General features: G+C 40.7%; 16 non-coding genes across 16 annotated transcripts; all 16 read left to right on the forward strand.

Moving 5' to 3' along the window:
- The first annotated feature begins 1809 nt into the window (after positions 1-1809).
- Positions 1810-1925, forward strand: LOC147215350 (U5 spliceosomal RNA). Its single transcript, XR_015104259.1, has one exon. It is a non-coding gene; the product is annotated as a U5 spliceosomal RNA (small nuclear RNA).
- Positions 1926-2538: 613 nt separating this feature from the next.
- LOC147215351 (U5 spliceosomal RNA) lies at positions 2539-2653 on the forward strand. Its single transcript, XR_015104278.1, has one exon. It is a non-coding gene; the product is annotated as a U5 spliceosomal RNA (small nuclear RNA).
- Positions 2654-3366: 713 nt separating this feature from the next.
- On the forward strand, positions 3367-3481 carry LOC147215352 (U5 spliceosomal RNA). The gene has a single exon (XR_015104260.1). It is a non-coding gene; the product is annotated as a U5 spliceosomal RNA (small nuclear RNA).
- Positions 3482-4193: 712 nt separating this feature from the next.
- LOC147215353 (U5 spliceosomal RNA) lies at positions 4194-4308 on the forward strand. The gene has a single exon (XR_015104241.1). It is a non-coding gene; the product is annotated as a U5 spliceosomal RNA (small nuclear RNA).
- A 947-nt stretch (positions 4309-5255) lies between these two features.
- On the forward strand, positions 5256-5370 carry LOC147215354 (U5 spliceosomal RNA). Its single transcript, XR_015104261.1, has one exon. It is a non-coding gene; the product is annotated as a U5 spliceosomal RNA (small nuclear RNA).
- Positions 5371-6082: 712 nt separating this feature from the next.
- LOC147215355 (U5 spliceosomal RNA) lies at positions 6083-6197 on the forward strand. The gene has a single exon (XR_015104242.1). It is a non-coding gene; the product is annotated as a U5 spliceosomal RNA (small nuclear RNA).
- A 946-nt stretch (positions 6198-7143) lies between these two features.
- Positions 7144-7258, forward strand: LOC147215356 (U5 spliceosomal RNA). The gene has a single exon (XR_015104266.1). It is a non-coding gene; the product is annotated as a U5 spliceosomal RNA (small nuclear RNA).
- Positions 7259-7872: 614 nt separating this feature from the next.
- On the forward strand, positions 7873-7987 carry LOC147215357 (U5 spliceosomal RNA). The gene has a single exon (XR_015104271.1). It is a non-coding gene; the product is annotated as a U5 spliceosomal RNA (small nuclear RNA).
- Positions 7988-8699: 712 nt separating this feature from the next.
- On the forward strand, positions 8700-8814 carry LOC147215358 (U5 spliceosomal RNA). The gene has a single exon (XR_015104243.1). It is a non-coding gene; the product is annotated as a U5 spliceosomal RNA (small nuclear RNA).
- A 710-nt stretch (positions 8815-9524) lies between these two features.
- Positions 9525-9639, forward strand: LOC147215359 (U5 spliceosomal RNA). The gene has a single exon (XR_015104244.1). It is a non-coding gene; the product is annotated as a U5 spliceosomal RNA (small nuclear RNA).
- Positions 9640-10256: 617 nt separating this feature from the next.
- Positions 10257-10371, forward strand: LOC147215360 (U5 spliceosomal RNA). Its single transcript, XR_015104263.1, has one exon. It is a non-coding gene; the product is annotated as a U5 spliceosomal RNA (small nuclear RNA).
- A 712-nt stretch (positions 10372-11083) lies between these two features.
- Positions 11084-11198, forward strand: LOC147215361 (U5 spliceosomal RNA). The gene has a single exon (XR_015104245.1). It is a non-coding gene; the product is annotated as a U5 spliceosomal RNA (small nuclear RNA).
- A 712-nt stretch (positions 11199-11910) lies between these two features.
- LOC147215362 (U5 spliceosomal RNA) lies at positions 11911-12025 on the forward strand. The gene has a single exon (XR_015104267.1). It is a non-coding gene; the product is annotated as a U5 spliceosomal RNA (small nuclear RNA).
- A 709-nt stretch (positions 12026-12734) lies between these two features.
- LOC147215363 (U5 spliceosomal RNA) lies at positions 12735-12849 on the forward strand. The gene has a single exon (XR_015104246.1). It is a non-coding gene; the product is annotated as a U5 spliceosomal RNA (small nuclear RNA).
- A 712-nt stretch (positions 12850-13561) lies between these two features.
- LOC147215364 (U5 spliceosomal RNA) lies at positions 13562-13676 on the forward strand. The gene has a single exon (XR_015104247.1). It is a non-coding gene; the product is annotated as a U5 spliceosomal RNA (small nuclear RNA).
- Positions 13677-14293: 617 nt separating this feature from the next.
- LOC147215365 (U5 spliceosomal RNA) lies at positions 14294-14408 on the forward strand. The gene has a single exon (XR_015104264.1). It is a non-coding gene; the product is annotated as a U5 spliceosomal RNA (small nuclear RNA).
- Positions 14409-14459: the final 51 nt, after the last annotated feature.

The raw sequence follows: 14459 nt of genomic DNA on the forward strand, positions 1-14459 counted from the left end.
TCACTTTAGTGTCAGAGACAAAAAAAGAATGAGATGTTGCGCTATTATTATTATTATTATTATTATTAATAACTCGCCAATGTTTAGGATTCTTTGTTTCCTTTGGTGCAAATGCATTAATACTTTTCATATGTTGGTAGAAAAAAAAGCATTTAATCTGCAAGTCTGCGTTTGTACATGGGGGGAAAGGACATACTCGACGTACAAGGCCAGAAAACAAGTGAACACAGGAAACAAAATAGCTTTCTCCAGGCTCCGAAACAAACGCTCTTTCGCGTCATGTTGAGTTTACATGTTCTGCAGCATTTTACAAAACGAACAGAAAATACAGACTTTTAAAAAAATCCGATATCTCTTTTCGAATCAAGAAGAGAGATCAACACGATCTGAGCTTTCAGTGTGAGATCGTAATGAATCTACTTGCCTTATTTGTTGCCCAGATACTGTGTGTTGTCATTCAGCAAGCAAATTTATACACACCACAGTTGGTCGAGCTGAACCAAGGCTGCTGCCACCGCTGCCAAGGACTGTATCTGTGTGCGTGCCTTACTTTTGTTTCCTGTTCTTTGCAGAGTTATGCTACTGAAAGGAGATGTACACTAACTAACCATATCCACCATGCCTCAAAAAATCCAACCCCGACGACATTTCCAAATATAGAAGTCTATTTATACCGTGTCATGGGCATAGTATGAGACGCTGTATTGAAACGAGTGGAGAAAAAAAATATAAATTCAATGTATCCACTGGTTTTTCAATTCAAATGACATAATTTGAAAATAAAATATTCCTGCGGATATTTCTGATCTCGCTCTAAGTGCACAAGTATTAAATCCTCAATTCGTTTGAAATGCAATATCCCAAAATATAATGTAACCGAAATTATCTGGAATTATTGCAATATGAAGTTCTGTTCTAACTCCAGCATTAAAAAATAAACAAATAAAGAAAGCCAGAGCTGGTTTGAATGTGTTTTGTTTATACACCCGGGTATAATACTGGATGGAAATCAGTAAAATGACATGCGATCCAAATCTCAAATTTCTGTCAACATGAATCACAGAATAGATACGCTTCATAAATATAGTGCATTTCAAAGCAAATAAAGCACATATATAACCTAAATGAATAACTCAAAATGATTAAATGAGAAGTAGGAACCTGTAATCCTTAAACATATTTTGCACTTTGCCCAGTAACTTCCCCTTTTGTACTTGAAAGTGTCTATCAACCTCCATGAGACTCAGTTTCTCAACTTATTGCAATTTCAAATTTTAAATAAAGATTATTGTTAATTTTCCAGTTCAATTAGATTTCCATGGGGTCTTGGGAAATTTGATTATTTTCCCTCTGCTTTTTCTGTCATTGGAACATCTATTTTTGCTCTGACAAAACAATAAGGAAGTGAATCTATTTTCTTCACATCTAAAAAAACAGATGCTTGCAGGGAAAAACACACTCATCATAAATATTGTGTTTGAATTACTGTTTATACTAATTGGAATTTTGGGAAGAAAAAAAAATTCAACTCTAGCAGATGTATGATTTGTTGGAAATTTTTAATTGACAATAACACTGACCAATCAGATCCTCCCTCTGACATGGCGGGCTTTGGTTCTGCTAATAATTTGCTAATCCCAGCCTATCCCTGCTAACATCAAGACACAGATGGGGTACAATCTGAACTGATCGCCAGTCAGGAGCAGAACCTTGATTCCGAAGCTGGAATTGTCCCCGAATGAGTGCAACACCTCGACTGAAAGACTGATGACACGGAAGGTGTGCGTGTCCAATTTTCTGTATGCCAGTACTCTCATGTTTCTCTTCAGACCGTACAAATCTTTCGCCTTTTACTAAAGATTTCCGTGGAGAGGAACAACATGAGATTTGCAGAATTTTTTTGATGTCCTACCTCAGGTAGGACAGCTTTGAATGTCCAAAATAAAAATGAGGTTTTGAGCATGATCTGATCGTACTCTTTCTATTGATAGGGGAGCATTGGCTACTTGACCAGTGCCCGTTTTATGAGAGCTCCTCCTCTGTCTTTATGATACTGTTGTCAGAAACTAGAGAGGTTCCCAATTGGATATTTTGATTTATTGATTGTATGGAATGTGTACGTGCCCTATTTTCGGTATGTCTGTCCTCTCAGGTAGGGCAGCTTTGAATGTTAAAAGTCTACACAACACATCAAACCACCAAGAACCTCTAGCATTTTTAGAGTCCCTGCCCCACTGTACCAATGTGGCTTGCCTTTTTTTTGCAATGACAGTATGTCAGCAAGGTCTTGCTTTTTTCTTTTTTCCCCCAAAACATGTAGCCTAAGAGCGGGTGGCATTTTCTTGGTTTTCTGAAGTCTACCAACCTTTATATAGTGAGAGGGTCCCATGGTTTTTGTAGAAAATCACCTGTTCCAGTGTAATGGTCTTCCTTAATTCCTTGAATCCGAAGCTGGATTTGTTCCCGAATGAGTGCAACACCTCGACTGAAAGACTGATGACACGGAAGGTGTGCATGTCCAATTTTCTGTATGCCAGTACTCTCATGTTTCTCTTCAGACCGTACAAATCTTTCGCCTTTTACTAAAGATTTCCGTGGAGAGGAACAACAAGAGATTTGCAGAATTTTTTGATGTCCTACCTCAGGTAGGACAGCTTTGAATGTTCAAAGTAAACACTGAAGTTCTGAGCATGATCTGATCATAGTTGTTTGATTATTAGGGTAGCATTGCCTGCTTGACCAATGCCCTTTTTGTAAGAGCTTCTCCTCTGACTTTATGACACTGTTGTCAGGAACTAGAGAGGTTCCCAAATGGAAATGTTGGCTTATAATGATTGTATGGAATGTGTACGTGCCCTATTTTCGGTATGTCTGTCCTCTCAGGTAGGGCAGCTTTGAATGTTAAAAGTCTACACAACACATCAAACCACCAAGAACCTCTAGCATTTTTAGAGTCCCTGCCCCACTGTACCAATGTGGCTTGCCTTTTTTTTGCAATGACAGTATGTCAGCAAGGTCTTGCTTTTTTTCTTTTTTCTTTCAAAACATGTAGCCTAAGAGCGGGTGGCGTTTTTCTAGGTTTTCTGAAGTCTACCAACCTTTATATAGTGAGAGGGTCCCATGGTGGCAATGCAAGAAACAGACAAGATACCCGATGGTGAAAACATCCTATTAGCCACTGTATTAAAATAGCATTCAAGGTTTGGTTGTTGGCTGTGTTTTTGTAGAAAATCACCTGTTCCAGTGTAATGGTCTTCCTTAATTCCTTGAATCCGAAGCTGGATTTGTTCCCGAATGAGTGCAACACCTCGACTGAAAGACTGATGACACGGAAGGTGTGCGTGTCCAATTTTCTGTATGCCAGTACTCTCATGTTTTCTCTTCAGACCGTACAAATCTTTCGCCTTTTACTAAAGATTTCCGTGGAGAGGAACAACATGAGATTTGCAGAATTTTTTGATGTCCTACCTCAGGTAGGACAGCTTTGAATGTTTAAAGTAAACACTGAAGTTCTGAGCATGATCTGATCATAGTTGTTTGATTGTTAGGGTAGCATTGCCTGCTTGACCATTGCCCTTTTTGTAAGAGCTTCTCCTCTGACTTTATGACACTGTTGTCAGGAACTAGAGAGGTTCCCAAATGGAAATGTTGGCTTATAATGATTGTATGGAATGTGTACGTGCCCTATTTTCGGTATGTCTGTCCTCTCAGGTAGGGCAGCTTTGAATGTTAAAAGTCTACACAACACATCAAACCACCAAGAACCTCTAGCATTTTTAGAGTCCCTGCCCCACTGTACCAATGTGGCTTGCCTTTTTTTTGCAATGACAGTATGTCAGCAAGGTCTTGCTTTTTTTCTTTTTTCTTTCAAAACATGTAGCCTAAGAGCGGGTGGCGTTTTTCTAGGTTTTCTGAAGTCTACCAACCTTTATATAGTGAGAGGGTCCCATGGTGGCAATGCAAGAAACAGACAAGATACCCGATGGTGAAAACATCCTATTAGCCACTGTATTAAAATAGCATTCAAGGTTTGGTAGTTGGCTGTGTTTTTGTAGAAAATCACCTGTTCCAGTGTAATGGTCTTCCTTAATTCCTTGAATCCGAAGCTGGATTTGTTCCCGAATGAGTGCAACACCTCGACTGAAAGACTGATGACACGGATGGTGTGCGTGTCCAATTTTCTGTATGCCAGTACTCTCATGTTTCTCTTCAGACCGTACAAATCTTTCGCCTTTTACTAAAGATTTCCGTGGAGAGGAACAACATGAGATTTGCAGAATTTTTTGATGTCCTACCTCAGGTAGGACAGCTTTGAATGTTCAAAATAACACTGAAGTTTTTGAGCATGATCTGATTGTACTCTTTCCATTGTTGGGGGCTTTGGCTACTTGACCAGTGCCCTTTTTATAAGAGCTCCTCCTCTGTCTTTTTGATACTGTTGTCAGAAACTAGAGAGGTTCCCAAATGGGTGTTTTGACTTATTGATTGTATGGAATGTGTACGTGCCCTATTTTTGGTATGTCTCTTCTCTCAGGTAGGGCAGCTTTGAATGTTCAAAGTAAACACTGAAGTTCTGAGCATGATCTGATCATAGTTGTTTGATTGTTAGGGTAGCATTGCCTGCTTGACCATTGCCCTTTTTGTAAGAGCTTCTCCTCTGACTTTATGACACTGTTGTCAGGAACTAGAGAGGTTCCCAAATGGAAATGTTGGCTTATAATGATTGTATGGAATGTGTACGTGCCCTATTTTCGGTATGTCTGTCCTCTCAGGTAGGGCAGCTTTGAATGTTAAAAGTCTACACAACACATCAAACCACCAAGAACCTCTAGCATTTTTAGAGTCCCTGCCCCACTGTACCAATGTGGCTTGCCTTTTTTTTGCAATGACAGTATGTCAGCAAGGTCTTGCTTTTTTTCTTTTTTCTTTCAAAACATGTAGCCTAAGAGCGGGTGGCGTTTTTCTAGGTTTTCTGAAGTCTACCAACCTTTATATAGTGAGAGGGTCCCATGGTGGCAATGCAAGAAACAGACAAGATACCCGATGGTGAAAACATCCTATTAGCCACTGTATTAAAATAGCATTCAAGGTTTGGTTGTTGGCTGTGTTTTTGTAGAAAATCACCTGTTCCAGTGTAATGGTCTTCCTTAATTCCTTGAATCCGAAGCTGGATTTGTTCCCGAATGAGTGCAACACCTCGACTGAAAGACTGATGACACGGAAGGTGTGCATGTCCAATTTTCTGTATGCCAGTACTCTCATGTTTTCTCTTCAGACCGTACAAATCTTTCGCCTTTTACTAAAGATTTCCGTGGAGAGGAACAACATGAGATTTGCAGAATTTTTTGATGTCCTACCTCAGGTAGGACAGCTTTGAATGTTTAAAGTAAACACTGAAGTTCTGAGCATGATCTGATCATAGTTGTTTGATTGTTAGGGTAGCATTGCCTGCTTGACCATTGCCCTTTTTGTAAGAGCTTCTCCTCTGACTTTATGACACTGTTGTCAGGAACTAGAGAGGTTCCCAAATGGAAATGTTGGCTTATAATGATTGTATGGAATGTGTACGTGCCCTATTTTCGGTATGTCTGTCCTCTCAGGTAGGGCAGCTTTGAATGTTAAAAGTCTACACAACACATCAAACCACCAAGAACCTCTAGCATTTTTAGAGTCCCTGCCCCACTGTACCAATGTGGCTTGCCTTTTTTTTGCAATGACAGTATGTCAGCAAGGTCTTGCTTTTTTTCTTTTTTCTTTCAAAACATGTAGCCTAAGAGCGGGTGGCGTTTTTCTAGGTTTTCTGAAGTCTACCAACCTTTATATAGTGAGAGGGTCCCATGGTGGCAATGCAAGAAACAGACAAGATACCCGATGGTGAAAACATCCTATTAGCCACTGTATTAAAATAGCATTCAAGGTTTGGTAGTTGGCTGTGTTTTTGTAGAAAATCACCTGTTCCAGTGTAATGGTCTTCCTTAATTCCTTGAATCCGAAGCTGGATTTGTTCCCGAATGAGTGCAACACCTCGACTGAAAGACTGATGACACGGATGGTGTGCGTGTCCAATTTTCTGTATGCCAGTACTCTCATGTTTCTCTTCAGACCGTACAAATCTTTCGCCTTTTACTAAAGATTTCCGTGGAGAGGAACAACATGAGATTTGCAGAATTTTTTGATGTCCTACCTCAGGTAGGACAGCTTTGAATGTTCAAAATAACACTGAAGTTTTTGAGCATGATCTGATTGTACTCTTTCCATTGTTGGGGGCTTTGGCTACTTGACCAGTGCCCTTTTTATAAGAGCTCCTCCTCTGTCTTTTTGATACTGTTGTCAGAAACTAGAGAGGTTCCCAAATGGGTGTTTTGACTTATTGATTGTATGGAATGTGTACGTGCCCTATTTTTGGTATGTCTCTTCTCTCAGGTAGGGCAGCTTTGAATGTTCAAAGTAAACACTGAAGTTCTGAGCATGATCTGATCATAGTTGTTTGATTGTTAGGGTAGCATTGCCTGCTTGACCATTGCCCTTTTTGTAAGAGCTTCTCCTCTGACTTTATGACACTGTTGTCAGGAACTAGAGAGGTTCCCAAATGGAAATGTTGGCTTATAATGATTGTATGGAATGTGTACGTGCCCTATTTTCGGTATGTCTGTCCTCTCAGGTAGGGCAGCTTTGAATGTTAAAAGTCTACACAACACATCAAACCACCAAGAACCTCTAGCATTTTTAGAGTCCCTGCCCCACTGTACCAATGTGGCTTGCCTTTTTTTTGCAATGACAGTATGTCAGCAAGGTCTTGCTTTTTTTCTTTTTTCTTTCAAAACATGTAGCCTAAGAGCGGGTGGCGTTTTTCTAGGTTTTCTGAAGTCTACCAACCTTTATATAGTGAGAGGGTCCCATGGTGGCAATGCAAGAAACAGACAAGATACCCGATGGTGAAAACATCCTATTAGCCACTGTATTAAAATAGCATTCAAGGTTTGGTAGTTGGCTGTGTTTTTGTAGAAAATCACCTGTTCCAGTGTAATGGTCTTCCTTAATTCCTTGAATCCGAAGCTGGATTTGTTCCCGAATGAGTGCAACACCTCGACTGAAAGACTGATGACACGGAAGGTGTGCGTGTCCAATTTTCTGTATGCCAGTACTCTCATGTTTCTCTTCAGACCGTACAAATCTTTCGCCTTTTACTAAAGGTTTCCGTGGAGAGGAACAACATGAGATTTGCAGAATTTTTTGATGTCCTACCTCAGGTAGGACAGCTTTGAATGTTCAAAGTAAAAACGAGGGTTTGGGCATGATCTGATTGTACTCTTTCCATTGATAGGGGAGCGTTGCCTACTTGACCAGTACCCTTTTTATAAGAGCTCCTCCTCTGTCTTTATGATACTGTTGTCAGAAACTAGAGAGGTTCCCAAATGGATATTTTGACTTATTGATTGTATGGAATGTTTACGTGCCCTATTTTCGGTATGTCTCTTCTCTCAGGTAGGGCAGCTTTGAATGTTAAAAGTCTACACAACACATCAAACCACCAAGAACCTCTAGCATTTTTAGAGTCCCTGCCCCACTGTACCAATGTGGCTTGCCTTTTTTTTGCAATGACAGTATGTCAGCAAGGTCTTGCTTTTTTCTTTTTTCCCCCAAAACATGTAGCCTAAGAGCGGGTGGCATTTTCTAGGTTTTCTGAAGTCTACCAACCTTTATATAGTGAGAGGGTCCCATGGTTTTTGTAGAAAATCACCTGTTCCAGTGTAATGGTCTTCCTTAATTCCTTGAATCCGAAGCTGGATTTGTTCCCGAATGAGTGCAACACCTCGACTGAAAGACTGATGACACGGAAGGTGTGCATGTCCAATTTTCTGTATGCCAGTACTCTCATGTTTTCTCTTCAGACCGTACAAATCTTTCACCTTTTACTAAAGATTTCCGTGGAGAGGAACAACATGAGATTTGCAGAATTTTTTGATGTCCTACCTCAGGTAGGACAGCTTTGAATGTTCAAAGTAAACACTGAAGTTCTGAGCATGATCTGATCATAGGTGTTGGATTGTTAGGGTAGCATTGCCTGCTTGACCATTGCCCTTTTTGTAAGAGCTTCTTCTCTGACTTTATGACACCGTTGTCAGGAACTAGAGAGGTTCCCAAATGGAAATGTTGGCTTATAATGATTGTATGGAATGTGTACGTGCCCTATTTTCGGTATGTCTGTCCTCTCAGGTAGGGCAGCTTTGAATGTTACAAGTCTACACAACACATCAAACCACCAAGAACCTCTAGCATTTTTAGAGTCCCTGCCCCACTGTACCAATGTGGCTTACCTTTTTTTTGCAATGACAGTATGTCAGCAAGGTCTTGCTTTTTTTCTTTTTTCTTTCAAAACATGTAGCCTAAGAGCGGGTGGCGTTTTTCTAGGTTTTCTGAAGTCTACCAACCTTTATATAGTGAGAGGGTCCCATGGTGGCAATGCAAGAAACAGACAAGATACCCGATGGTGAAAACATCCTATTAGCCACTGTATTAAAATAGCATTCAAGGTTTGGTTGTTGGCTGTGTTTTTGTAGAAATTCACCTGTTCCAGTGTAATGGTCTTCCTTAATTCCTTGAATCCGAAGCTGGATTTGTTCCCGAATGAGTGCAACACCTCGACTGAAAGACTGATGACACGGAAGGTGTGCATGTCCAATTTTCTGTATGCCAGTACTCTCATGTTTCTCTTCAGACCGTACAAATCTTTCGCCTTTTACTAAAGATTTCCGTGGAGAGGAACAACATGAGATTTGCAGAATTTTTTGATGTCCTACCTCAGGTAGGACAGCTTTGAATGTTCAAAGTAAACACTGAAGTTCTGAGCATGATCTGATCATAGTTGTTTGATTATTAGGGTAGCATTGCCTGCTTGACCATTGCCCTTTTTGTAAGAGCTTCTCCTCTGACTTTATGACACTGTTGTCAGGAACTAGAGAGGTTCCCAATTGGATATTTTGATTTATTGATTGTATGGAATGTGTACGTGCCCTATTTTCGGTATGTCTGTCCTCTCAGGTAGGGCAGCTTTGAATGTTAAAAGTCTACACAACACATCAAACCACCAAGAACCTCTAGCATTTTTAGAGTCCCTGCCCCACTGTACCAATGTGGCTTGCCTTTTTTTTGCAATGACAGTATGTCAGCAAGGTCTTGCTTTTTTTCTTTTTTCTTTCAAAACATGTAGCCTAAGAGCGGGTGGCGTTTTTCTAGGTTTTCTGAAGTCTACCAACCTTTATATAGTGAGAGGGTCCCATGGTGGCAATGCAAGAAACAGACAAGATACCCGATGGTGAAAACATCCTATTAGCCACTGTATTAAAATAGCATTCAAGGTTTGGTAGTTGGCTGTGTTTTTGTAGAAAATCACCTGTTCCAGTGTAATGGTCTTCCTTAATTCCTTGAATCCGAAGCTGGATTTGTTCCCGAATGAGTGCAACACCTCGACTGAAAGACTGATGACACGGAAGGTGTGCGTGTCCAATTTTCTGTATGCCAGTACTCTCATGTTTCTCTTCAGACCGTACAAATCTTTCGCCTTTTACTAAAGATTTCCGTGGAGAGGAACAACATGAGATTTGCAGAATTTTTTGATGTCCTACCTCAGGTAGGACAGCTTTGAATGTTCAAAGTAAACACTGAAGTTCTGAGCATGATCTGATCATAGTTGTTTGATTATTAGGGTAGCATTGCCTGCTTGACCATTGCCCTTTTTGTAAGAGCTTCTCCTCTGACTTTATGACACTGTTGTCAGGAACTAGAGAGGTTCCCAAATGGAAATGTTGGCTTATAATGATTGTATGGAATGTGTACGTGCCCTATTTTCGGTATGTCTGTCCTCTCAGGTAGGGCAGCTTTGAATGTTAAAAGTCTACACAACACATCAAACCACCAAGAACCTCTAGCATTTTTAGAGTCCCTGCCCCACTGTACCAATGTGGCTTGCCTTTTTTTTGCAATGACAGTATGTCAGCAAGGTCTTGCTTTTTTCTTTTTTCCCCCAAAACATGTAGCCTAAGAGCGGGTGGCATTTTCTAGGTTTTCTGAAGTCTACCAACCTTTATATAGTGAGAGGGTCCCATGGTTTTTGTAGAAAATCACCTGTTCCAGTGTAATGGTCTTCCTTAATTCCTTGAATCCGAAGCTGGATTTGTTCCCGAATGAGTGCAACACCTCGACTGAAAGACTGATGACACGGAAGGTGTGCATGTCCAATTTTCTGTATGCCAGTACTCTCATGTTTTCTCTTCAGACCGTACAAATCTTTCGCCTTTTACTAAAGATTTCCGTGGAGAGGAACAACATGAGATTTGCAGAATTTTTTGATGTCCTACCTCAGGTAGGACAGCTTTGAATGTTCAAAGTAAACACTGAAGTTCTGAGCATGATCTGATCATAGGTGTTGGATTGTTAGGGTAGCATTGCCTGCTTGACCATTGCCCTTTTTGTAAGAGCTTCTTCTCTGACTTTATGACACCGTTGTCAGGAACTAGAGAGGTTCCCAAATGGAAATGTTGGCTTATAATGATTGTATGGAATGTGTACGTGCCCTATTTTCGGTATGTCTGTCCTCTCAGGTAGGGCAGCTTTGAATGTTACAAGTCTACACAACACATCAAACCACCAAGAACCTCTAGCATTTTTAGAGTCCCTGCCCCACTGTACCAATGTGGCTTACCTTTTTTTTGCAATGACAGTATGTCAGCAAGGTCTTGCTTTTTTTCTTTTTTCTTTCAAAACATGTAGCCTAAGAGCGGGTGGCGTTTTTCTAGGGTTTCTGAAGTCTACCAACCTTTATATAGTGAGAGGGTCCCATGGTGGCAATGCAAGAAACAGACAAGATACCCGATGGTGAAAACATCCTATTAGCCACTGTATTAAAATAGCATTCAAGGTTTGGTTGTTGGCTGTGTTTTTGTAGAAATTCACCTGTTCCAGTGTAATGGTCTTCCTTAATTCCTTGAATCCGAAGCTGGATTTGTTCCCGAATGAGTGCAACACCTCGACTGAAAGACTGATGACACGGAAGGTGTGCATGTCCAATTTTCTGTATGCCAGTACTCTCATGTTTCTCTTCAGACCGTACAAATCTTTCGCCTTTTACTAAAGATTTCCGTGGAGAGGAACAACATGAGATTTGCAGAATTTTTTGATGTCCTACCTCAGGTAGGACAGCTTTGAATGTTCAAAGTAAACACTGAAGTTCTGAGCATGATCTGATCATAGTTGTTTGATTGTTAGGGTAGCATTGCCTGCTTGACCATTGCCCTTTTTGTAAGAGCTTCTCCTCTGACTTTATGACACTGTTGTCAGGAACTAGAGAGGTTCCCAAATGGAAATGTTGGCTTATAATGATTGTATGGAATGTGTACGTGCCCTATTTTCGGTATGTCTGTCCTCTCAGGTAGGGCAGCTTTGAATGTTAAAAGTCTACACAACACATCAAACCACCAAGAACCTCTAGCATTTTTAGAGTCCCTGCCCCACTGTACCAATGTGGCTTGCCTTTTTTTTGCAATGACAGTATGTCAGCAAGGTCTTGCTTTTTTTCTTTTTTCTTTCAAAACATGTAGCCTAAGAGCGTGTGGCGTTTTTCTAGGTTTTCTGAAGTCTACCAACCTTTCTATAGTGAGAGGGTCCCATGGTGGCAATGCAAGAAACAGACAAGATACCCGACGGTGAAAACATCCTATTAGCCACTGTATTAAAATAGCATTCAAGGTTTGGTAGTTGGCTGTGTTTTTGTAGAAAATCACCTGTTCCAGTGTAATGGTCTTCCTTAATTCCTTGAATCCGAAGCTGGATTTGTTCCCGAATGAGTGCAACACCTCGACTGAAAGACTGATGACACGGAAGGTGTGCGTGTCCAATTTTCTGTATGCCAGTACTCTCATGTTTCTCTTCAGACCGTACAAATCTTTCGCCTTTTACTAAAGATTTCTGTGGAGAGGAACAACATGAGATTTGCAGAATTTTTTGATGTCCTACCTCAGGTAGGACAGCTTTGAATGTTCAAAGTAAAAACGAGGGTTTGGGCATGATCTGATTGTACTCTTTCCATTGATAGGGGAGCATTGGCTACTTGACCAGTACCCTTTTTATAAGAGCTCCTCCTCTGTCTTTATGATACTGTTGTCAGAAACTAGAGAGGTTCCCAAATGGATATTTTGACTTATTGATTGTATGGAATGTTTACGTGCCCTATTTTCGGTATGTCTCTTCTCTCAGGTAGGGCAGCTTTGAATGTTAAAAGTCTACACAACACATCAAACCACCAAGAACCTCTAGCATTTTTAGAGTCCCTGCCCCACTGTACCAATGTGGCTTGCCTTTTTTTTGCAATGACAGTATGTCAGCAAGGTCTTGCTTTTTTTCTTTTTTCTTTCAAAACACGTAGCCTAAGAGCAGGTGGCGTTTTTCTAGGTTTTCTGAAGTCTACCAACCTTTATATAGTGAGAGGGTCCCATGGTGGCAATGCAAGAAACAGACAAGATACCCGATGGTGAAAACATCCTATTAGCCACTGTATTAAAATAGCATTCAAGGTTTGGTAGTTGGCTGTGTTTTTGTAGAAAATCACCTGTTCCAGTGTAATGGACTTCCTTAATTCCTTGAATCCGAAGCTGGATTTGTTCCCGAATGAGTGCAACACCTCGACTGAAAGACTGATGACACGGAAGGTGTGCGTGTCCAATTTTCTGTATGCCAGTACTCTCATGTTTCTCTTCAGACCGTACAAATCTTTCGCCTTTTACTAAAGATTTCCGTGGAGAGGAACAACATGAGATTTGCAGAATTTTTTGATGTCCTACCTCAGGTAGGACAGCTTTGAATGTTCATAGTAAACACTGAAGTTCTGAGCATGATCTGATCATAGTTGTTTGATTGTTAGGGTAGCATTGCCTGCTTGACCATTGCCCTTTTTGTAAGAGCTTCTCCTCTGACTTTATGACACTGTTGTCAGGAACTAGAGAGGTTCCCAAATGGAAATGTTGGCTTATAATGATTGTATGGAATGTGTACGTGCCCTATTTTCGGTATGTCTGTCCTCTCAGGTAGGGCAGCTTTGAATGTTAAAAGTCTACACAACACATCAAACCACCAAGAACCTCTAGCATTTTTAGAGTCCCTGCCCCACTGTACCAATGTGGCTTGCCTTTTTTTTGCAATGACAGTATGTCAGCAAGGTCTTGCTTTTTTTCTTTTTTCTTTCAAAACATGTAGCCTAAGAGCGGGTGGCGTTTTTCTAGGTTTTCTGAAGTCTACCAACCTTTATATAGTGAGAGGGTCCCATGGTGGCAATGCAAGAAACAGACAAGATACCCGATGGTGAAAACATCCTATTAGCCACTGTATTAAAATAGCATTCAAGGTTTGGTAGTTGGCTGTGTTTTTGTAGAAAATCACCTGTTCCAGTGTAATGGTCTTCCTTAATTCCTTGAATCCGAAGCTGGATTTGTTCCCGAATGAGTGCAACACCTCGACTGAAAGACTGATGACACGGAAGGTGTGCGTGTCCAATTTTCTGTATGCCAGTACTCTCATGTTTCTCTTCAGACCGTACAAATCTTTCGCCTTTTACTAAAGATTTCCGTGGAGAGGAACAACATGAGATTTGCAGAATTTTTTGATGTCCTACCTCAGGTAGGACAGCTTTGAATGTTCAAAGTAAACACTGAAGTTCTGAGCATGATCTGATCATAGTTGTTTGATTATTAGGGTAGCATTGCCTGCTTGACCATTGCCCTTTTTGTAAGAGCTTCTCCTCTGACTTTATGACACTGTTGTCAGGAACTAGAGAGGTTCCCAAATGGAAATGTTGGCTTATAATGATTGTATGGAATGTGTACGTGCCCTATTTTCGGTATGTCTGTCCTCTCAGGTAGGGCAGCTTTGAATGTTAAAAGTCTACACAACACATCAAACCACCAAGAACCTCTAGCATTTTTAGAGTCCCTGCCCCACTGTACCAATGTGGCTTGCCTTTTTTTTGCAATGACAGTATGTCAGCAAGGTCTTGCTTTTTTCTTTTTTCCCCCAAAACATGTAGCCTAAGAGCGGGTGGCATTTTCTAGGTTTTCTGAAGTCTACCAACCTTTATATAGTGAGAGGGTCCCATGGTTTTTGTAGAAAATCACCTGTTCCAGTGTAATGGTCTTCCTTAATTCCTTGAATCCGAAGCTGGATTTGTTCCCGAATGAGTGCAACACCTCGACTGAAAGACTGATGACACGGAAGGTGTGCATGTCCAATTTTCTGTATGCCAGTACTCTCATGTTTTCTCTTCAGACCGTACAAATCTTTCGCCTTTTACTAAAGATTTCCGTGGAGAGGAACAACATGAGATTTGCAGAATTTTTTGATGTCCTACCTCAGGTAGGACAGCTTTGAATGTTCAAAGTAAACACTGAAGTTCTGAGCATGATCTGATCATA

Source organism: Fistularia commersonii, chromosome 32, assembly GCF_037954325.1.
Source record: "Fistularia commersonii isolate RoL2024-O1a breed Wild chromosome 32, RoL_Fcom_v1.0, whole genome shotgun sequence".
Lineage (NCBI taxonomy): Eukaryota > Metazoa > Chordata > Actinopteri > Syngnathiformes > Fistulariidae > Fistularia > Fistularia commersonii.